The sequence below is a fragment of the Petromyzon marinus genome, chromosome 10 (genome assembly GCF_048934315.1).
Source record: "Petromyzon marinus isolate PM22_M1 ecotype Great Lakes invasive population chromosome 10, UKy_Petmar_22M1.pri1.0, whole genome shotgun sequence".
In the NCBI taxonomy this organism is placed as follows: Eukaryota; Metazoa; Chordata; class Hyperoartia; order Petromyzontiformes; family Petromyzontidae; genus Petromyzon; species Petromyzon marinus.
The window spans coordinates 14,651,572-14,676,103 of NC_133676.1; the positions used below are offsets into that span (position 1 = coordinate 14,651,572).

The window sequence follows — 24,532 nt, forward strand, 5'->3', positions numbered from 1 at the left end:
ATCCCTAATTCTAATCCTAACCCAACATTGTATTCAATAACTTGTGAAATAATGCGATTACTACTATTATTATATTTAATTCAAACGTCTTATGTAAAATGTGCAGCCCTTTCTCGATCTATTTCGAGATGAAGGCCCCCTTAGGCTGTGTTAAACATTAGGGTGGGGGGGGGGCAGTTAACCATACTTCAACATGCTAGTCAGGTGTAGGTTGGTGAAGAGGAGGACCACACCCTGTGCAGATAATCCCACTTAGCTTTGGCCAGTTATTGAACTCGGGTCGCTAGGTTTATAGTGCAGTGTGCTAACCACTGCACCACCGCTCCTCCAACTTGTTCATGTATATATATCATACGGTGACATGGGTCATTCAGATAGTGGTGTGGTTTTGCGGCTTCTGTGCTTGTGCAGTGAAAACAACAAAAGTCTACAAGTCTTTAGTAAACTGCACATTTATTCACGTGTTATAGATGGGAGACTGCTATGGTTATACATGCGATTTATATTAAAGCGATTTTTTTTCATGAAAATGTATTGTTTGGCTCTGAATCTCACACTTTTTCACAATCTGTTAAGGGTCTTTGTAAATGCACCTCACATAATATTCAATGCACTTTAAAATAAACTAAAATTCCCATAAGTAGGTTTACAACTTTCTTGGCTGAGAAGCCAGATAATTTTTCTCATGGGATATTTTTTTCCATACCAACATTGTGTGTGCTCACAATTAAAACTTACATACCCAATACAGTCATTTCACACGTCCTTAATTAAGAATCTAGAGAACGCTTGTCAATGCGAAATATCTATTTTCTAAACTGCGCTTAACTTATAAGGAGTATGTAAGTGCTTGAACAAAGTAAATGTATTCCATTATTATAAAATCATCGCATTTTTTTGGGCAACAAAAAATAGCTTCTGCTGATTTTATTTGTGACAAATTACCAAATCTGCAGATGATAGTGACATTTCTACTTTGCTTTCACCAAATCTTGTCTATGTATGTATCAGCTCTATGATATTTGGTTATTTTAAATTCTTTATTACTTACCCCACACCACTTTCCTGTTCAAGTCCTGGGGAAGTACTCGTGTTTATTGATGGCCCTGAGTCAGCAGCAGACATTCCATATTCCCATTGTGGGGTCAGTATTTCCATCGGATGACCACTATTATTTTGACCATCATCCCTAAGATGATGATGATGATGATAATGACAGCCAGAGCTGATCCATAACTGGGATGTGAACTTGCTGCTTTCAAATTTCAAGTGAAGCACTCTAGGCACAGTTCAGTGAGATACAATTTGGACTTATTCATACCAACATTAGGGCGCCATGGTGACTAGATGTTCACATCCTCGCCTGGCATGCGGGATGTTCGTGGGTTCGATCCCGACCCTGACAACTGTATATATTTGGAGTTTGCATGTTTCTATCCCCGTTGTCGCGTGGATTCTTCTCCAGGTCCTCCGGTTTTTCCCCTCCACATTGTTGAAACATGCGTTTAGAAAATTTGGCTCCTATAAATTTCCACGTGATAATCCACTTCGTTGAGCTATCATTTGTGGCCAGATCGCTTCTGAAAAAGAGCTATACAGTAAGGGAAAAAAGTATTTGATCCCCTGCTGATTTTGTACGTTTGCCCACTGGCAAAGAAATGATCAGTCTATAATTTTAATGGTAGGTTTATTTAAACAGTGAGAGACAGAATAACAACAAAAACATCCAGAGAAACGCATGTAAAAAACTGTTATAAATTGATTGGCATTTTAATGAGGGAAATAAGTATTTGACCCCTCTGCAAAACATGACTTAGTACTTGGTGGCAAAACCCTTGTTGGCAATCACAGAGGTCAGACGTTTCTTGTAGTTGGCCACCAGGTTTGCACACATCTCAGGAGGGATTTTGTCCCACTCCTCTTTGCAGATCTTCTCCAAGTCATTAAGGTTTCGAGGCTGACGTTTGGCAACTTGAACCTTCAGCTCCCTCCACAGATTTTCTATGGGATTAAGGTCTGGAGACTGGCTAGGCCACTCCAGGACCTGAATGTGCTTCTTCTTGAGCCACTCCTTTGTTGCCTTGGCCGTGTGTTTTGGGTCATTGTCATGCTGGAATACCCATCCACGACCCATTTTCAATGCCCTGGCTGAGGGAAGGAGGTTCTCACCCAAGATTTGACGGTACATGGCCCCGTCCATCGTCCCTTTCATGCGTTGAAGTTGTCCTGTCCCCTTAGCAGAAAAACACCCCCAAAGCATAATGTTTCCACCTCCATGTTTGACGGTGGGGATGGTGTTCTTGGGGTTATATGCAGCATTCCTCCTCCAAACACGGCAAGTTGAGTTGATGCCAAAGAGCTCCATTTTGGTCTCATCTGACCACAACACTTTCACCCAGTTGTCCTCTGAATCATTCAGATGTTCATAGGCAAACTTCAGACGGGCATGTATATGTGCTTTCTTGAGCAGGGGGACCTTGCGGGCGCTGCAGGATTTCAGTCCTTCACGGTGAAGTGTGTTACCAATTGTTTTCTTGGTGACTATGGTCCCAGCTGCCTTGAGATCACTGACAAGATCCTCCTGTGTAGTTCTGGACTGATTCCTCACCGTTTTCATGATCATTGCAACTCCACGAGGTGAGATCTTGCATGGAGCCCCAGGTCGAGGGAGATTGACAGTTATTTTGTGTTTCTTCTATTTGCAAATAATCGCACCAACTGTTATCACCTTCTCACCAAGCTGCTTGGCAATGGTCTTGTAGCCCATTCCAGCCTTGTGTAGGTCTACAATCTTGTCCCTGACATCCTTGGAGAGCTCTTTGGTCTTAGCCATGGTGGAGAGTTTGGAATCTGATTGATTGATTGCTTCTGTGGACAGGTGTCTTTTATACAGGTAACAAGCTGAAATTAGGAGCACTCCCTTTAAGAGTGGGCTCCTAATCTCAGCTCGTTACCTGTATAAAAGACACCTGGGAGTCAGAAATCTTGCTGATTGAGAGGCGGTCAAATAAATATTTCCCTCATTAAAATGCAAATCAATTTATAACATTTTTGACATGCGTTTTTCTGGATTTTCTTGTTGTTATTCTGTCTCTCACTGTTCAAATAAACCTACCATTAAAATTATAGACTGATCATTTCTTTGTCAGTGGGCAAACGTACAAAATCAGCCGGGGATCAAATACTTTTTTCCCTCACTGTACAGCTCAGTGGACCTTACTTGATAAAATAAAAAAATAGTGTATAGTTTAAAAGGAAAAACATAGGTCAGTTAAAGTTGCATAGTATATAAACTACCCTCATCGTTGTAATAATACACAGCTCAGGGAGGCTCTGTGTATTTATTTACCATCCATTTAATGTGAGCACCTCATCCGCTGTTTTTTTTCTTCACAGAGCGGGCAGGTTTGCGTGACGCACATGACCCTTGCCGTTCTTCTCTACGAGCGCAAGAAGTAGAAGCGACGGTAATCTGCATGCCAAAAACACACCCTCTTCTGTCTCCAGTAAAGGTAAAAGGATAATGATAATCGCAATAATAGCAAGAGCCCCCTATCCTGATTTGAGCTCTGCCCTATGGCGTGGGTGTTACAGTAGCGTGTGTGTGTGTATTGATCATTGAGCCCTGCAAGTTATAAACACCGGGTTCAAGGGGGCTTGTTCAGCAAAGGGCCATATTACACCCATCTCAAGGCCATAATTGTCCCTTTGAAATTATACAAAGGGGAGTGTTCTATATGTCACAGGGAGCCAAAAATTACGTGTTGTTTAAAATGAGCATCAAGACCTGACAGTAAATGAATGCTTATTAGTCCGAATTTGACACCTGCTTTGAATGGCCTGCCTGTTTTAGGCTGACCGTTTACATTTTTTTACATACTGTCTTAATATTAGTAAAATGCATGAATATTTCTGCTCGCTATTTCATTTTTTTTCTTTCTTGCAGCTCAACATTTGCAGCTTCTTTAGAAAACGATACAAGCATCTGTTGTTGTTTTTGTTTTACCTTGATTTGCACAATAATAAGGTAAGGCACTCAGAGTGGTTTGGGACTGCACGAAAGGGAGATTGGGGTGGTGCAGGGAGGAGGTGGACGTTTTAGGGAGGGGGTGGAAGGGAGAGAGAGGCGAAGGCGGGAGAGTGCTGACAAGAGAGGGCCAATTACCAGGTTGACTTGTCTGTAAAAGCAGGATGTCAAGGCCCTCGCTTGTTGCTCAAGCGCCAGCAGGAAATTGGAATTCTGTGCTCAAGCATCGCTTACAATAGGAGGTCCAGAGCGTGGCATGATGACAGTAAAAATAAACAGAAATTTGAATGAGATAACTGCAACAAAAGAGAAGGTCAGAAGTTGCAACTGTAGAGTGGCTGCTGGTTATTTTTTTTCATGCACACGGAATGCAAATATATATAAAAAAAATCACAGAGCCTTGACCTGCCAGCTTTTTGAAACCTAAATCAATGTTATTGTACAAGTAAATTACAAAAATTGAGTTTGAAATGAGACGGTCGAATGTAATCAAGGCTACAATTCCCTGCCTCTCCAAGGTTTTGTTCAGTGGCAGAAAGACCTCATGATTGTGTCTTTTGGAGATGAAATGCTTCATCAAATTCGGTGAATAAAGTGGTTAAAATATAAAATGCCAACTGGGCTTGCACACAAAGACACAAACACTGCTTGCCAGAAACATATTAACTGCAAATTATAATTTATTTTGTAAATGCTGTTATGTTGCAGGCAAGTGTATATACAGTGCATTTTGACGTGGATTATATTTATTGGTCTATGTAAATGCCTAGATTCATGCTTAAACCATACACAAAAGTACTTCAGGTACACTGCTATAAACTTTGGAGGGGGGGGGGGGCGAAATTGTCGTTGCTTTGCTAATGGTAATGTTTTTTTGTTTATTGGCAAACAGCGCATTTATATTTACGCGTAAATTTAATATTCCTTTGATAGTAATGCTATTGATGTCATTGTGGATATCCTAGTGGTCAAAATGCTCATTGCATGAAGTCGGCAGTTCAGTGAAATATTCACAGCCACCCAAGGACACTGAGGGATCACTGGAGTGAACTGTTTGCTATGAATTTTAGATTTGAAGCTTTCGTGACTGCAAGGATCCATACTCTTTGGTTCTATTCGGTAAAGTCACGTAGGTAAAAAATAAAACAACAAAAATCACGACGTTTCGGCCACAACACAAGTGGCCTTCATCAGGTGAAGGGGACCGTACTGTCACGAGGACAGCGTTGGAGTGAAGTAGGCATTACAGACCCTGTGGCACCATTCACAAGACAAACAAATTCCCTCTTTTCTTCTGGCTATGGCTGACTGTCTTCATCTGTGAAGTATGTAAAATGTAAATAGTATGTAAAATTGTTAACATATTTTTAAATGTAAATCTAACCTATAAAACTCATTTTTGTCCGTCTGTCTCTCCGTCTGTCCGTCTGTCTGTGTACGCTCGCTTGCGATGGATTTGGCTCTCGGACCGCGGGGTTCGCGTGGAATTTTTTTTGCCGGGCGGCACGCCCCGAGCCCCCTGCTCGGCATAGGCTATTTAGTTTTCCCGTCCGTCACCTTTAAAGTGGTCAAATTAACGATGTAGTGCGAGTTATATTTATTTATTTACTTTTGCCGCCCGGCTCGCTGCTGCGCATGCGCGAAACGCCGACACGAGTTTCGCCCCTGGCAACGCACAGACGCGAGTTGTTGCCCCCGGCAACGCACAGACACGAGTTGTTGCCCCTGGCAACGCACTCGCGCCGTCGCTGGAGGGGGGACGCCATTTCTCATTCAAAATGCAAAAAGTTTACACGCAACGCTGAGGTAAATTCATCAAAGTGTGACGTCCTCTTCTCTTCCCCTCCACCCCAATGTGTGCACTTACTATTAAAGGGTCGGAAAATACAAAAAATATAGCGATTAAATAGGATTATTGTAGCGCGGGGGGTGGGGGGGGGGGGTGGTAGCGGCCCAAGCCCCAGCCGGCCGGGCAATCTAGGCGAGGCCGGAGGCTCTGCACGGGACTAGGCCTCGTCACGGCAATCTGTCAGGTGAGTACTTTGTGCTATAGAGTCGATATATACTGCTACTAGCGGGGAAATATATATTTTAAAACGTCTGAAAACTTAAAAACATAACATACAAATGAAAAGATAACTCATTAACTTAAAATATAATAAAACCCGAGCGCGCCAGGAATCGATTCTTTAAATCGCGGAAATGAATCGAAGGTTGTAGATTACTTTAGAATCGTCTTGAAGTGATGATGCGCAACAGAAATATCCTGGATAAACCAGCAAATCTTTTAAAAAAACACCGTATTACAACGCTGTGTGCTCAAATCCCAGTGTGATGCAAGTCAAAAAATACCAACCATGAGATAGATTAACCGTATGTTTTCTAAATCACCAAAAAAGCTTCAAAAACAACGTAACAACAGTAATCATATGAACTGTGATTCTCATTTAACAATAAACGATATAAATAACATGTACGAGCAAACTAGAAGCCATAGCTGGCAGCATGACACTCCCAGTGTATGATGTGTGAGTGAGTCAGTGGTAGTGTGAGTGAGTGTATGTGTGAATTAGTGTATGATGAGTGAATGGGTCAGCATGTGCTACTGTAGTGAAAGCTGTAATAGCAGGAACCACCACAGTCGGTATACACTGCTGTAGTCATAGCAGGATACCATCACAGCATGCAATGCTGTAGTGAAAGCCGGATACTACCACAGTCAGCATGCACTGCTGTTATCATATCAGGTACCACCACAGCAGTATGCACTGCTGTAATCATAGCAGGTACCACCACAGCAGTATGCACTGCTGTAATCATAGCAGGTACCACCACAGTCGGTATACACTGTTGTCCTGATAGCAGGTACCACCACAGTCGGTATACACTGCTGTCGTGATAGCAGGTACCACCACAGTCGGTATACACTGCTGTAGTGATAGCAGTTACCACCACAATATGCACTGCTGTAATCATAGCAGGTACCACCACAGCAGTATGCACTGCTGTAATCATAGCAGGTACCACCAGTCAGCATGCACTGCTGTAATCATAGCAGGTACCACCACAGTCGGTATGCACTGCTGTAATCATAGCAGGTACCACCAGTCAGCATGCACTGCTGTAACCATAGCAGGTACCACCACAGTCAGTATGCACTGCTGTAATCATAGCAGGTACCACCACAGTCGGTATGCACTGCTGTAATCATAGCAGGTACCACCAAAGTCGGTATGCACTGCTGTAATCATAGCAGGTACCACCACAGCAGTATGCACTGCTGTAATCATAGCAGGCACCACCAGTCAGCATGCACTGCTGTAATCATAGCATGTACCACCACAGTCAGTATGCACTGCTGTAATCATAGCAGGTACCACCACAGTCGGTATGCACTGCTGTAATCATAGATTCCACCACAGTATGCACTGATGTAATCATAGCAGGTACCACCACTGTCAGTATGCACCGCTGTAGTGAAAGCAGGATACCACCACAGTCAGCATGCACTGCTGTTATCATATCAGGTACCACCACAGCAGTATGCACTGCTGTAATAGCAGATACCACCACAGCAGTATGCACTGCTGTAATCATAGCAGGTACCACCACAGTCGGTATATACTGCTGTCCTGATAGCAGGTACCACCACAGTCGGTATGCACTGCTGTAATCATAGCAGGTACCACCACAGTCGGTATACACTGCTGTCGTGAAAGCAGGTACCACCACAGTCAGTATACACTGCTGTAGTGATAGCAGGTACCACCACAGTCAGTATACACTGCTGTCGTGATAGCAGGTACCACCACATTTGGTATACACTGCTGTCGTGATAGCAGGTACCACCACAGTCGGTATACACTGCTGTCGTGATAGCAGGTACCACCACAGTCGGTATACACTGCTGTCGTGATAGCAGGAACCACCACAGTCAGTATACACTGCTGTAGTGATAGCATGTACCACCACAGTATGCACTGCTGTAATCATAGCAGGTTCCACCACAGTCCTTTTGCACTGCTGTTATCATAGCAGGTAGCACCACAAAATGCACTGCTGTAATCATAGCAGGTACCACCACAGCAGTATGCACTGCTGTAATCATAGCAGGTACCACCAGTCAGTATGCACTGCTGTAATCATAGCAGGTACTACCACAATATGCACTGCTGTAATCATAGCAGGTCCCACCACAGTCCTTATGCACTGCTGTTATCATAGCAGGTAGCACCACAAAATGCACTGCTGTAATCATAGCAGGTACCACCACAGCAGTATGCACTGCTGTAATCATAGCAGGTACCACCAGTCAGTATGCACTGCTGTAATCATAGCAGGTACCACCACAATATGCACTGCTGTAATCATAGCAGGTACCACCACAGCAGTATGCACTGCTGTAATCATAGCAGGTACCACCAGTCAGCATGCACTGCTGTAATCATAGCAGGTACCACCACAGTCGGTATGCACTGCTGTAATAGCAGGTACCACCACAATATGCACTGCTGTAATCATAGCAGGTTCCACCACAGTATGCACTGATGTAATCATAGCAGGTACCACCACTGTCAGTATGCACTGCTGTAGTGATAGCAGATACCACCTCAGTCGGTATGCACTGCTGTAGTGATAGTAGATACTGCTATCGAGTTGGTAGATACTACTATATAGAGTTAGAAGATACTAAAACAGTCAGTATATACCACTACAGTCAGTCAATACTGATACAGTCAGTATATACTACTATACAGTCAGTACATACTACTACGGTGAGTCCCTACTGGAGTCAGATACTACTTACTCTGTTGTATGTAGGTATAGATACCTACGCGAGGGTAAATATATTTTTTGAGGGGGGGGGGTGTCCACAATTTTCGGAAACCTTTTAGATCAACTATTTACCCCACACTTTCTATTACTTTTTAGACTCCTATTATTTTGTTGGTGGTGAAATGGACAAATGGCCCACTGGGCTTTCACGATATCTTAGAATCTGTGTATGTATATGTAAGGTTTTTAAGAGTAGTTCTAAAATATTTTTTTGACCTGGGCAACGCCGGGTACTTACCGCTAGTGTACCATAAACGAGGACCTCTGGTCATCCTCGCAGCGGCTTTTGGCTAGCCATTGAACAAAGACGGTCACTGCATCACGTGCTTTCAGATGCTTCTGCGGCCATCTGGAACGTTCTTCCAATATTAGGAAACCATTGGAGCCTTGTACTTTTAAATCTGAACTCATTTCATGAGAGCAGTTTTTTTTATGTTCAGTTTGTTGTCCTTCCCCTGCACCTCCGATTAGCACAGTTGGCTACATACGGCGCGAAAGAAGGGCAACATCTATCTTGCTGAATTTCAAACGAAAGCAAGAAAATATATTTTAAATGGGCCTGGATATATACGTATATTCCAGATTGATCTGAAAATGTGACGTCAAAGGAAGTGTGACGTCACTTCCAACGCATCATTTTATTGGTTTCCTCACCAAAAGTGCCGTCGCATGATGGAATTTTGACGATCCGTGACATCTCTTCTACTTGAAGTATTAAAATATTATAATGCTTACATTAAAGTTATTATTACTGATGGAACTTTAAGTAAAACATTTCAAGTCAATTATCAATATTTTAAATTATTACGATTCAATCGACTGCATAAACAAATTGACTGCATAAACAAACATAGTTATGAGTATTTAATACATTTAAATCCAAACATATTATAATTCTAAATTAATTCTGAAATTGGGCATAATCCAAAAATCCCTTTTATTAAAACAAATAATTAAAAATGTATCCTGACTAAATATATCTCAGTGTATATTGTGATGCACTTTTCATGCATTTTTGCACAGCATCTTGAAACACAGCTGCATATAACTGCCATAAAACAAAATACAAATTGTATCGTAGTGTATCCAGTGTAACAGCTGCTTGCTCAATTTGAAAAATTTCAAAAATCGCGATGATGAATTCCTTGCACACTCCCAAGATTATTTTGCAATTGAAAGACACCATCGTCTGAATGGCCTCTAACCTTGTTCGAAGTTGTTTAAAAATGCGCTGAGATAACATTTGCAGCAATGACAATGAGAAAGCAAGTGTTGAAAAATAAGAGGTGCCTTAATTAACATGGCTCTTGCTATCATCAATGCATTCGTTTAGAAATACTTGCAATTGAATTGCTAATATTGCACATTTATGTCACCGTGCGGAAATTTATTAGACTATTTTAAAAATGTCAATCACAATGCCGGCATTTGTAGGCCAATTTATTCGTAAATTATTTGCGTACTTAATCACATTGTGTACTCAACAAAACAGGAGAGCCACTTGCAATCATAAAATGTGACTTCATTTACTATCTTTGAGTATTTTATTGCGAGCACCAGTTGGGGTTTTAATGAGAGGACGAAGATTTACTCAACAAAAGAGGTGCGTTCAATCACTTTCTCTGATATAACATTGTAAAGGCAGGACTCGATTCAATTATTGGAAGAATACTGTGTAATATCTGACAATGCTGTTTTCCTATTTACCACTGGCCTTTGCCCCTTCTTAAGCAATAATATCGCTCTTTTCCATGCAATATCACATGCTAGTCTCCATGTATTTCATGGCTGAGGTGTACTACGTTCCCACGCATTTCTAATACTAGTTTACAATTGCTTCTTTTTTATACCAAAAATGACAAGCCACAATTTTGGCAAGAGAGTTCTGTTGTTGAGGCCGATATTAATAATAGTGGAAAATAAAATTGTGTACGTTTATTCACGTAAGAGAGAACGAGTTGTGATTATAGAGGCTCATATGAAATATGTGTACGTTGTTTTTAATAATTTTGATTTGCGTGTATGCTTGGTTATTTCGTCTTCCACCGAAAGTGTGAGGAGCCCAAGTCAAACTCTTAAGGGAATTTAAGCAGGCAAATAATTGGCATCAGAATATAATCATATATATAATATTAAAATAACAAATCGTAGATGGACACACACATTCAATATGATGGGTACACAAATAAGGACATACAGTGAGGGAAAAAAGCATTTGATCCCTTGCTCATTTTGTACGTTTGCCCACTGACAAAGAAATGATCAGTCTATAATTTTAATGGTAGGTTTATTTGAACAGTGAGAGACAGAATAACAACAACAAAATCCAGAAAAACGCATGTCAAAAATGTTATAACTTATGTTATAACTTATGTTATAACTTGATTTGCATTTTAATAAGAGAAATAAGTATTTGACCCCTCTGCAAAACATGACTTAGTACTTGGTGGCAAAACCCTTGTTGGCAATCACAGAGGTCAGACGTTTCTTGTAGTTGGCCACCAGGTTTGCACACATCTCAGGAGGGATTTTGTCCCACTCCTCTTTGCAAATCTTCTCCAAGCCATTAAGGTTTCGAGGCTGACGTTTGGCAACTTGAACCTTCAGCTCCCTCCATAGATTTTCTATGGGATTAAGGTCTGGAGACTGGCTAGGCACACTCCAGGACCTTAATGTGCTTCTTCTTGAGCCACTCCTTTGTTGCCTTGGCCGTATGTTTTGGGTCATTGTCATGCTAGAATACCCATCCACAACCCATTTTCAATGCCCTGGCTGAGGGAAGGAGGTTCTCACCCAAGATTTGACGGTACATGGCCCCGTCCATCGTCCCTTTGATGCGGTGAAGTTGTCCTGTCCCCTTGGCAAAAAAACACCCCCAAAGCATAATGTTTCCACCTCCATGTTTGACGGTGGGATGGTGTTCTTGGGGTCATAGGCAGCATTCCTCCTCCTAACACGGCGAGTTGAGTTGATGCCAAAGAGCTCCATTTTGGTCTCATCTGACCACAACACTTTCACTCAGTTGTCCTTGGAATCATTCAGATGTTCATTGGCAAACTTCAGACGGGCATGTATATGTGCTTTCTTGAGCAGGGGGACCTTGTGGGCGCTGCAGGATTTAAGTCCTTCACGGCGTAGTGTGTTACCAATTGTTTTTTTGGTGACTATGGTCCCAGCTGCCTTGAGATCATTGACAAGATCCTCCCGTGTAGTTCTGGGCTGATTCCTCACCGTTCTCATGATCATTGCAACTCCACGAGGTGAGATCTTGCATGGAGCCCCAGGCCGAGGGAGATTGACAGTTCTTTTGTGTTTCTTCCATTTGCAAATAATCGCACCAACTGTTGTCACCTTCTCACCAAGCTGCTTGGCAATGGTCTTGTAGCCCATTCCAGCATTGTGTAGGTCTACAATCTTGTCCCTGACATCCTTGGAGAGCTCTTTGGTCTTAGCCATGGTGGAGAGTTTGGAATCTGATTGATTGATTGCTTCTGTAGACAGGTGTCTTTTATACAGGTAACAAGCTGAGATTAGGAGCACTCCCTTTAAGAGTGTGCTCCTAATCTCAGCTCGTTACCTGTATAAAAGACACCTGGGAGCCAGAAATCTTGCTGATTGAGAGGGGGTCAAATACTTATTTCCCTCATTAAAATGCAAATCAATTTATAACATTTTTGACATGCGTTTTTCTGGATTTTCTTGTTTTATTCTGTCTCTCACTGTTCAAATAAACCTACCATTAAAACTATAGACTGATCATTTCTTTGTCAGTGGGCAAACGTACACAATCACCAGGGGATCAAATACTTTTTTTCCCTCACTGTACTTTAATTGGGTTCCACATCAATCTAGCAAATGGAATGATAATACAAACAGGAACTTCTATTGGTTTCTTCATCTGCCAATACCGTTTCTTTTTGCGAGCGCCTGCTTAGAGCTCCGGACGACTTCCTGTGCCCAGAGCATGACCCTGAATGTCCGACCAGCTGTTCTGTCCCTTGACAGCTGAGCAGTCAGCATGGCCATGAGGTTTAACATTTCTTGCCGCCTTGCTGGTGTGCCTTTGTTAATGAGTACGCGTGTCACTGTGTGTCTGTGCGTGTGAATGTTTTTCGGCAGTGTAGTTTCAAGCACTCTGTGCCTTGATCTCAGTAATCTATGTTTAATTCCTAGTCCACGCACACCATCGACACTCACTGGTGTCTGAACCTAGCCTCGGCTTCCCGTCGGTTGACTCAGACTAAAATTAGCAGCTGATAGTGTATCAAAATCAGCTCTTTGGGAGACAAAGGTGGCCAGCTGTGGTTCTGGCCACACCAGCACCTATAATGGGCATATGCTGACAGCATTTTCCCAAGCAGTCTGACCTCTTTGGATAACTGATATCTGTATACGTATGTGTGTACAACAGTGCTGTCGGGGTGTATATTTTCTCCATGCATTTTCATTAAGCGCACCAACCAAGCAGATGTTCTAAGCATACATTTTAATCATAATAAAAACAAATCTAGATCTTTATTATTCTAAAGGGCTATCCAAGTATTAAACATTCACCTTACTGAATGTACTGTAAGCAGTGGAATTGCGCTGTTTCTTTTTTAAACGTAAAGTATGAAATGTTGGATATTTACATAAAAACTGTTTTAGGTATTCTGTGCATGGTTTTAATTCCAAATTGCAGGCACCTCGTTGTCTTCCCATTATTATCACTATAATAATCACGTTACATTAAATACACTTGTGGTAATTTATTTACATGAAATAAAGTTTAGTTTCACACATGGTACATTATGATGCTGCTCACGAGTATCCCTGATTTCCCAGGAAATGCAGTTGCAATGTTTACATTGACGCTCCAAGTAGGAGAGACATGTAAATAATGTTGATTCCCATAGTTATGTGGCAAATAAGGTGGCCATGCCAGTGAACTTTGTCTGTGGGAAAAAAGACCTTTACTTGAGTTGAGCCGTTTTTATCCGATGCTATGCACGGTGCAAAAAAAGTTCAACATACATAAGTAGAGCTAGTTTTGCTTAAAGTGCTGTGAGAATGATAGCCTCAGCTTGGCTTGCGTAAAAAAAGGACATTCTCGCTTAATAAGTTCCAGGGCTTAATTGGAAAAATGCTTTTTCACATCTGGAGGAAACTAACCACCCAACCACCCATCTGCACATCTGAAGAGCACATCCCCACAATTTTGATGAGTTCCGGTGAACCTGACTGAACGATTTTGGAAATTATCAGCTCTAATGTGCTCTAATCTGTGAATAAGAGCTTTATAGCTCATCGGATTGTTCCTGTATAAATGAATATTCTGATTCTGATAGGAAAACACGCAGCGATATTTACACCGAGGATGTCAACGTATGAATGAATGTCATCAGAATTTCTGGGAATGGTGGCCACAGGCTGAAGTGTCTGTATCAGTGGAAACTATATACAAAACATGTATTCGCCAATCGCAGTGTGTAACGACAGACAATTCTTATACATTCAAATTAATGAAGGGCACAATCAAATGTATGGATGTAAAATGAAGGCGCTTGAACGCAACTGCGAAGTTTGTGGCTGGAATTATAATCCGAGTAACTTTATCCACTTAACGTGCTACAACTGACAAGCGATCCAGATGGAAAGTTTGCAATTAAATACTGGTTTCACGGAGCAAAATAATTCAGTAAGGCTACACCGCAAGTTATAAACGCCCTGAAAAGGAGGACCAGGTGCTCGCTCTGACAGCACAGAGGAATGAACCTCATGTGTCATGCATGGCCTCTGTATAGATGCACACTAATGTACGTCACCTGGATGAATGATCTCTAATGGGCTGTGGAGCAGGTTTTGTCCATTGTGTATATGTGGGCGTTCACATTTGCAGCCGACCATATGAGCAGAGCAGCATCTGTTCGACCTTGGTGCCGGACTAACAGATGCGATGGGTCAACTCTTGTGCTGCGGCCTTGATTACAACATAAAGAAGTGACCCATCTGCCCTCGTGGTAATATATGGCTGGGATACTTCACTGAAATGGCCAGCTGAACGGTCCTTCAAAAGGAAGAAAAAAATAGCAATAATAGCCGCAATTTCCAGGCTTCTTCGGCATGCGACCATTACATGTCGAATTCTCCATCCGATTGTCATAATCTAAGAGCGAAGTCTCTGTAAGAGGGGGGGGGGGGGGGGTGTACACGTTTGGCTTTCCCTAGGTTTACTCCGCCTAAAATGAATACCTGGAGTATTGTGGAAACATTGACAACCGTCGGGATGAAAAGGTGGCCGAGCATGTGTGTTATGGGTACCACCACTACCGCCGCACGTGCAAATTAATAGGTGATTTATTCAGGTATGACTGCAAGTGTGACTTCATCACCAGATGTTGCTAAGTTCCCCTCCTTCCAACTGGTCTCCATCGACCATGAAGGCAAACAACAACATTCATTGGTCTATGGAGACCGGGTTAAAGGAAGGCGAAGGAATTAACGACTGACGATGAAGTCACACGTGCAGCCATACCCGAATTAAGTTTAAAAATGAGTTTTAATTAAGGCTGCGGATACCTCAAATCTAAATTAATGCGATCTAAAGCATGTTCCCTGACAGTATATACAATGCTAAGCGGGGAATGTGTGTGTGTGTATTAGTGAGTGTAATTACATGGTTATAAATGCGAGAGTCCTTTTTGAAAGCACTGTACTGTGAAGGTTACATTGTAGCTCTAGGACAGGTGAGTGAACAGTTAGATATTGGTACAAATAAAAGTAACACGTGAAATGACACAATTTTAAATGCATCGCAACACTAGCTCTAAATGCACATGTTTTAGTTCGGTGCTTTTGTTTTTTTACAAAGGCCACTTTTATTAGCGTGATTTCAAAATAACTCCGAAACGATGGTCATTTCCAAATATTACACACCTTGCTATGTTGAAAAATGCAATCATGCAGATTAATTTAAATTATTTGGTCTAATTTTGGTGGATTTTTTTTTATTAAAACACACTTCAAACGAATGTCAGATTTGATGTAAAATCTCGAAAGCGGCATTCATTTTCCCTTTTCATTAACATGGAAATGATGCTGTCGAGACGCCATTGCTGAGCATGGGTACCCAACCTAACACCAAACACTCCCGTGGGAGTGTTTACGGTCCTTACAAAATTACACAAGCATGATTACATACATGTAGTTTCTTATTTCGTTAAATTACTTATTTCGGTGCAGTCTTGCAGGGGGATTAGGTATCAGGTGCGCGAATGGGCTTCGCCTTTTATCTGCTCATTCACACATAACGGAGCGTCAACAGACCTTTGCATTCTAATACAAATATTACAAGCTTGCAAGGGCAGCCGGTTAACATGCCACTCCGTGACCACAGCACCGCCTCAGATCCCAGTGGAGCCGTGAATCCTGCTCTCAGGAATTCAAGGTGGAATTAACATGGTTGGTCTGAGATGCCATAAATTCCGAATGAATCCCATGGGTAGTGGGTGAAGCGTCGGCTGCACGGACCGTGGGTATTGTGTTCGGCTGGGAAAAAAAAATACTTCTTGGTTAAGAGAAAAAATGCAAATTTTGCATAGATTCATGTTACATTCAAACGTGATTATGGAAATGAAAAATATGTCCCAAGTTCTTTGAAATATACGACGCGAATTTTCCGCTGTAAGTTTATATTTGTTTGAGGGGGGGGGGGCTAGGAGAGGTGGAGGGGGGCATTGCCAAGGTGTCAGGGAGTCTACGCTCCGCGGAGCCACTCGCGTTCGTGTAAACGCCTGCCTGTGGGACGGCACATTAACAATTTCAAGTCAACTCCAAATGTACAATTTGAATGCAACCAACCGCGGGCATTCCGTTGCTGGCTCACAGAGTGGTGCACGTGCCGTGAAATGATGTTCATCAGCTGCGCCTGCACTTCGTTTAGCAGTTTGTAGGGGTTTTTTCACCGTTATTTTATGAGTCATGAAGTACAGATGTGCAAAGTCTAATCAGAGAATCTCTGTCTTTATTTATTCATATACCAAGTTTGGCTGAGCACGATCAAACTATTTAATGCCTGTCCTTTTACATATCTGAAAGTGAATGCGCGTGCATACACACACAGTGAATTATGAAAAGTGACGTTAGTAATGTTGAAATACTACGATAACAAAAATTACATTGTGACTAGTGTATATAAAAGATGGGAAATGTGCAGCCCTGCAATTACTGGCTCATGCCACTGCTGGTGGAAGAGCCTCCACAAGAGGGAGCTCTGGAGAGCCTCTCCAGAGGGTATTTGGTCTACTCTTCCAAGCTGGTCAGTGACCTGCCGACGAGCTATGTTTACAGTACATACAGTGAGGGAAAAAAAGTATTTGATCCCCTGCTGATTGTGTACGTTTGCCCACTGACAAAGAAATGATCAGTCTATCATTTTAATGGTAGGTTTATTTGAACAGTGAGAGACAGAATAACAACAAAAAAATCTAGAAAAACGCATGTCAAAAATGTTATAAATTGATTTGCATTTTAATGAGGGAAATAAGTATTTGACCCCTCTGCAAAGATGACTTAGTACTTGGTGGCAAAACCCTTGTTGGCAATCACAGAGGTCAGACGTTTCTTGTAGTTGGCCACCAGGTTTGCATACATCTCAGGAAGTATTTTGTCCCACTCCTCTTTGCAGATCTTCTCCAAGTCATCTTAATCATTAGACCTCTTTTTCCAGTACCAAAATGTAATAATAGGGTTTTTCCCCTTTTTTCTGGCAACAAAACTGAAACCTTATTACAAGGATTCATGTATGCATTAACCACAATACCTGCAGTGAAAATGGAAACAAAAAAATATTATGATAATATATGCATTGTCCTTGAAACTGATTGGTCCACACCAAGGGACGGCTTTCTTTTGAGCCTCGACCCAATTGGTGCTCGACCAGATGATGCCAAAAGGCGTACAGCTTAAAGACAATGCACTATCAAAGTAATGAGGGCTCGGGGTGAGCATCTAAGAGTGTGCTCCTAATCTCAGCTCGTTACCTGTATAAAAGACACCTGGGAGCCAGACATCTTTCTGATTAAAAGGGGGTCAAATACTTATTTCCCTAATTAAAATGCAAATCAATTTATAACATTTTTACATGCGTTTTTCTGGATTTTGTTGTTATTCTGTCTCTCACTGCTCAAATAAACTTACCATTAAAATTATAGACTGATCATTTATTTGTCAGTGGGCAAACGTACAAAATCAGCAGGGGATCAAATACTTTTTTTCCCTCACTGTATACACTTGAATGCTTTAAACAGCTTGGTGATAAATATATTCAGGCCAATGTAAAAAAATCAACAACTAAATATCATTGTATCAATATACAATTGGCAATATTTTACTGTTCCTGACTTGAAAATAACTTTTAAACAAAATACCCCTTGGACGTTGTGCAGTTAGCCTCAAATGAAGTGCCACATTCATCACCTAACCTTAATTCACCTTTAAGTAACCCCGTCTGTGTATAATGACCACATTATAGTTGGTTTTGCCTATGCAGATTGGAGCATTGCCAAGAACTCACTTCTTTTTTTCTTCTTCCAGAAAAATATTATTTATCATGCAGAATGTACCCAAGAAAGTGACAATATTTATTTAATTTACTTAAGGGAATTCCTCTGCGAATGCATGTGCTAAAGTGACCATTAGAATCCTGATAATTAAAACATGTTAGCAACAGAGTGCCACGTTGTCAGAATGGATGATACTGCGAGTATTAATTTTTTTGCTTAGCAGACAAGCATCGCTGGGGACGCGCTGCCAAAAAAACAAAATAACTAATCCCGTTCACTTTGGACCCTTCTCCTCGCCCAGCAGCGATGTAATAGGCACTGCCCTGTCCGTGCCTGATAAGGAGGAATTGAGGCAGATTTAAAATGTTGAAGTGATGGGGGAGTGGACCTTAAAAGAAGCGCCTTTGTTTCATGAATCGCGCAGCCCTCCCCATCCCGGTGGAAGCCAGTGAAGGAAGGAGTGTGTTCCATGCTGATAATTCACGCTATCAAAAAAAAAACCCCGACAAATCTGGATTCTCAGCTGTAAGTGGTACAGGCAGCCAATTATATTATTTTTATTTTTTGACTCTTGGGATTGGTCTGGTTTCTTCTTTTTTGGGGGAGAGAAGTTGGAGAATGCGAGTGTGTTTTCAGACTGTTATTTTATACTCGAAAGTTTACATTTTGTCATTCAGAAGCCTGTTGTATAGCTCTACCCATGAGAAACTTTACTTTTAATCGGGACGATGTATGCGAACAAAGTAGTTGAAAATAATGGGGAGGGGAGTGGGGGACTCAAAGTGCCCCCTCAAACAAGAAATGTGCAGCGCACGACGTGGTCCTGAGTGAGTGGTGACAAGTTAACGTCCCTCTGGCAGTCAACGAGTGACATTGACGCTTCGGTTTACTCAGAACCTCGAGAGCGACTGACGCGTTGGTATTGATTCGTAATAGATTGTTTGGTTAGGCCACGCAATGATATCACCAAATTCGTGTCGTTAAGTCCACCACCCAGCACAGCCAAAATAATTAACTGTCAAGCGTTTAACGTGCCAATTAGTAAGTTGAAGAGCAATAACCTTTGCAATTATATAATTGGGTTTCATTTGAAACTATGTGAAACATCGTTAGGACACGACTCAGGAAGTCAGAATAAAAATACAGGAAGTTGTTCTCCAACTATCGGTGGGATGAAACAAAAATAATTGGCACCTCAAATCGTTGAACAAAATTTTAATTGGTTGGCTCTGCTGGGTGGTAGAGGGTCCAGATCACTTCAAGGAGTAACTAAAAAAACAATATTCTGGAATATAAATAGGCTGCAAAAACCTACTTGGGGTCCGTCCATAAATGACGTCACGCGATTTTGGACGATTTTTTACCCCCCCCCCCTTTGTCACACGGCGTCACAAAAAGTCAGACCCCCCCTCAAATATGACGTCACAAAGCTCTGCCCCCCCCCCCCCCCAAAATAAAACATGCTTCAAATTTTGATTTAAAGCTTTCGTGACTGCAATAATTCATATTCTTACCGAAAGAGCTAAGAATATGCTTCAAATTGCCTATTGTCATTGTAGTGCGTATTTAATGTGGCGCTGCACTCTGATGTTGTAGGAGAAAACATTTATTAAAAAGTCTATTTAATTAAGTAGAACGTGTTGTCTATAGTTATTTAAAGTTGCGCATTTTGATGTGACGTCACATTTCTCACCCCCCCCCCCCTTGTCACACATCGTCACAAATGTCTGACCCCCCCCCCCCCCCAGGTGCGTGACGTCATTTATGGATGGCCCTCTGGTACGGTTCAACTTGTTAATAACAATGCATTAACCGCACATACCGGGCCTCAGAAACATCAACGTTGCGATCGCCGAGAGGCGATAGACGCCGGAGAACACCGCCGTCCATGCCGACCGACAGCTGCTACAGCTGTGTCCAGTCGAGGCGCGGCGTGAGACCGAGTGGCGACCACAAGGATCCACCTGGCGTGCCTCGGCGCACACCTGGCTGTACGAGATCGAGATGGACATTGACTTCTCCCCTTCAGAGGCACGGACTGCTGCGGGTGAGCTTTAAAAGCGCAACGACCCCGATTTTTTTAAAATCTAGTCAAGCACAAATCGTAGTCGTAGCAACCAGCCTCCGTGGAGGGCAACCCGCATCTGTTGACGTTTCACAAATTGGGGACTCGATTCATTGACCCCCGAACCAATGATAAGCTGAGTCACCCGAAGACTCGGACATAAATTCGCCCAACTTTTCCACTTGTCAGTCGAGCGTGCGCAAACCAAGCGTTCCCCCTGGCAGATTATTGTTGTTCAATTGTGGCGTTGATAATCTAGTGTTCTGTGCATCAGTGTATCGCGAAGGTATTGGTATTCGTTTTGTAAAGCAACATGACTGTTTGGTCAACGATTCCTTCACTGTCCACCCCAATCAGAGGCTCCCTGCCGCTGACGCGTGTGGTCTACGAGATGGATTTTATTTACTAAGTATAGCAGCATTGACAGCATAACTTGATATCCCTTGACCTATTGAATTGCTGCCTATGCAGACGGATGACATTTTTTTTCGATAAATGGTAGTTAAGCGCAGCGTTACATGCACCGAAGTGCATGGTTTGATTGATGTTTTCGGTTCCTCTTATCCAAATGAAATGAAAAATCACTTCACCTCATGTCGTTAAGCATATACAGATTCCTATCTCTCACGCGGGTATTTACGCGCGTTATTGAAATAGGCAGATGTTTTTTTTCTTCTTCTGACGAGCAATTAAAACGTTGACGTTTCGAAATGTTGTCCATTCAAGAAAAAAGGGAAAAACTATGCTTCTTGAAGAACTTCACGTTGAACGTGAAGACTTTGGGAAGCAGAATATGTTTCAACTTTCATACTGGGAAAGTCTCCGAGTCGCTTAAACAAGTACAGTCCTTTAAAAAAATTTTTAACCATAATTATTAAACAAAAATGTAATTAAAACCTTTTCTGGAATTTTATATATAAAAAAATCAGCTGGCTTGTGAAGCTCGTTGTGATATAATGTATATATGTATTAATTCATGCAGTGTGGAAGTAAATACAATAGTCTATGGAGTAGAAAAATAAATTACATCATATGTAAATTGACAGACATAAAACCGAGCAGACGGAGTGATGAAATCAGCTCATGTGCCAGTGCAAGTTGGATGACTACATCGTAGGATTGCGAGAGATGGGGGCAAGCATGGGGAGACTTTCACCCATCGGTGAATTGACCAAGGCTGATGATGACGTGTATCTAATTTTGTGGTAGCACATTGCACTGTGAATCTGGTGACCCAAATTTGATTCCAAAACATGGCTAACATCGGTGGCAAGTGATATTAGAATCAGTCATAGGCCTTCCCCCTTCGCAATTCCCCACAACGGCATTGTGAATAATGACCAACCGACCCCCACGACCGATATGACATGGGGAGGCCTTCATTCGGCAGTAGATTGACAAAAAGTGCTGTCAATTATTCTCGTTAAATTATACATATAAAATCTGCGTGAGTGTAATCAGTGTGTTGAGTTAAATCATCCTCTGGTTGGATGACGATGTTACTGTCTGATATTTTCTCCAACATGTTCTCCACCATGAATCCAATTTTAGATATATTTGGAATAGTGTAGATCATGTTAAGAGTGGAAACTCTCCCGAGGAGAATGAATCCACGCTTGTGCCCTCGGGGAAAGCTACGAGAACATGCCACTCAAGAATGAAGGTGTAAAGTTGTTGTGTGTTGTTGTGTCAAGATCAGTGTCATTGTGTGGATAGGCACACAGTAATATATAAAAAAAACAAATATCCAAACACCTCTCCATACCAAAAAAAAACCCACTAAACCATGCATTATCGTAGCTTTGTTGGCTGGTGCTTTGGGTCATTGGATTGCCGAGTGTCCAGTGTGCGCATCAATGAAGCAGTTTGAATGAGGTCAATGGTTCAAATCCCAGAGCCAGACAATAATTCTGTGGTGCTGTTTGAAAAGAATGCAATTTTGCTGTAAAGTCCAAGATGCTGACATCATTTGCAGACATGACCATTGGCACGGCTCAAACTTAATAATAATAATAAAGAGTTTACTCTTGTTTTTCACTAACAAAGTGAAATAGTGTCCATCAAACAGTTCTGGTTGTTGGTCATCTCAATCACAGTTTTTTTTCCGATTCAGTGGTGAGAATTCCACATTCCTGTGGCGGGAGCCAGTTTTATCCTTGAAGAAGGGCCCTTGTATAAATTCTGCAGTCTCAATTTAATGAGCTATTTTATCTCAATAGCAGAAAACATACATCGATCTTGGTCATTTTGTTTGAGCCATTAAATAAAAATAAAGATAACGTGAGACAAACAGGCTCATGTACAAAGGGGATGAGATTTGAACTGATATTTTTACACATGACAGTCCTAACAGTCTTGACGACTTTAAAACTCTAACTGAAGGGAAGCTCTGTGGGTCAGACGAGGATTTTTTTGTTGTTGCATAGTGCCTCCCAGGACGGTGACCTCTCTGAAAGGGTCTTTCTCTTCAAATCCATTGGTCTGACTGCCTGCTGACATTTGGGGGCGTTGAGTCTAAACCTGCGCATCAGCTGCTGTGAGGCAGGGAGGTCGTGACCCCGTCTCAAGCCGTGAAAATTTGACACCAGAAAACACCTCCGGAGTCGTGCCCATTCCCATTTCCAGGCACGCTCCAACGGTGTTGCACGAACAAGCAGAGGGGGGGAAGGGGGGGGCGAAAAAGAACAGAAAATCGGAGCATATCCTCTCTGTGGCCTATCACTTCTAAATAGAGCGTGATGTGTGTGTGTTTTTACAATGCTAATGGACATTACAGATAAGAGCCATTTAGCAAAGCGTATGGCTTGTGTCTTCAAGGAAAGCTGCGCTGTAAATGTTTAACAAGCCCAGCTGTTCGGACATTAATTAAATAAACCTTACAGCATAACAGGCGGAATGGCTAACGTTACAACCTCCTTGCTCTTATCCTTTAGCTTTGCATAAAAGATAAGATTAGAAGGGCACTGAACTGCAGAAAGCCCTTTTCTATGGTATTGTTTTCAGATGACTATTTGCACAGCAACCGAAAAAGGGCCCCATTTCTGTGAACACAGATAGAGGAGCAGATGGTTAATTCTATTATTCTAATTCCTTGGGGGTATATCTTACACAGACAATGTACCTGAGAAGGTTATGGAGAAGAGAAACATAAAAACATGACTTTCAATATTATTATAATAATGAAAATGTAAATACTTGTTATGTTGTTTGCTCTGCAATGGCGTTTAAGATTAGTGTATTTTATTTTATTTGTGTATTGCTTTCTTTGAGATGAGGGTTGTGTTTTAAAATGAGCCGACATGCCATATGATGTTTCCTGGCTCTTGCCACTTCTGTGCGGAGGCTGCTTGATGGATCATACGTGCAAGCGAGCTATGGTAACAGCTGCTGCAGGAAAGTCAACCCTTAAGTGCCCTAAATGAGAATGGGAGCTCAGGTATCTGGCTTCACAGTAACGTAATTCAATACCGAATGGCAGAAATCACATTTAGTCTAAAAGGGCCAGGGTCAGTTACGATAAAAGGGAGATGTTTTGAAAAAATACTTCTTTCAGGAATGGATTGAAATTACAAAAATAAAATCACCTGCTGGAAAATTATATAATTAATATTGAAAGCAAATTCTTTTGGGTCCCACTTAAGACTGGCAAATAATGACTATGCAGGGTACTTTGCTGAGAAGAGTGTGTTTTTAAGCAAATGATAAAGTAGCAAGCCATCTTCCATTATACTATTCACGAACATCTTTAATAAGAGGCTTTAAGTGATTAAAATACGCTTCCATTATTATGGAGAGCATTTCTCTCCAAGTGACAGTGGAATACGTGCAGCTTTAGCAAGTGTACATCAATTGCAGTCTCATATTACAAAAAAACAACACTCAATCACATACAGAAAGAGGAAGACAAGTGTTTCAGGCAAAGGTCTATTCATGTCTCCGAAACAAGTGGTGAAAATTCCACATTTCCACGGCAATTGATGCTCATTTAAACACATTGACAAACAATTTATATTTCACCAAATGCTCGTTTGCATTTAGAAATGGTACGGGACACATTTGTTT

At 41.7% G+C, this 24,532-nt stretch overlaps 1 long non-coding RNA gene across 3 annotated transcripts in view; it reads left to right on the plus strand.

Moving 5' to 3' along the window:
• Nucleotides 1-24,532, plus strand: part of LOC116940849 (uncharacterized) — a 129,398-nt gene that overhangs the window by 89,950 nt on the left and 14,916 nt on the right. The window contains exons 2-3 of one of the 3 annotated variants that reach the window (XR_012941429.1): nucleotides 3,397-4,027; nucleotides 20,154-20,452. This is a non-coding gene — a long non-coding RNA (uncharacterized LOC116940849). Of the gene's footprint in view, nucleotides 1-3,396; nucleotides 4,028-5,623; nucleotides 6,061-20,153; nucleotides 20,453-24,532 lie in introns of those variants that run through there. The other 2 variants (XR_012941428.1, XR_012941430.1) reach the window with 2 other exon arrangements.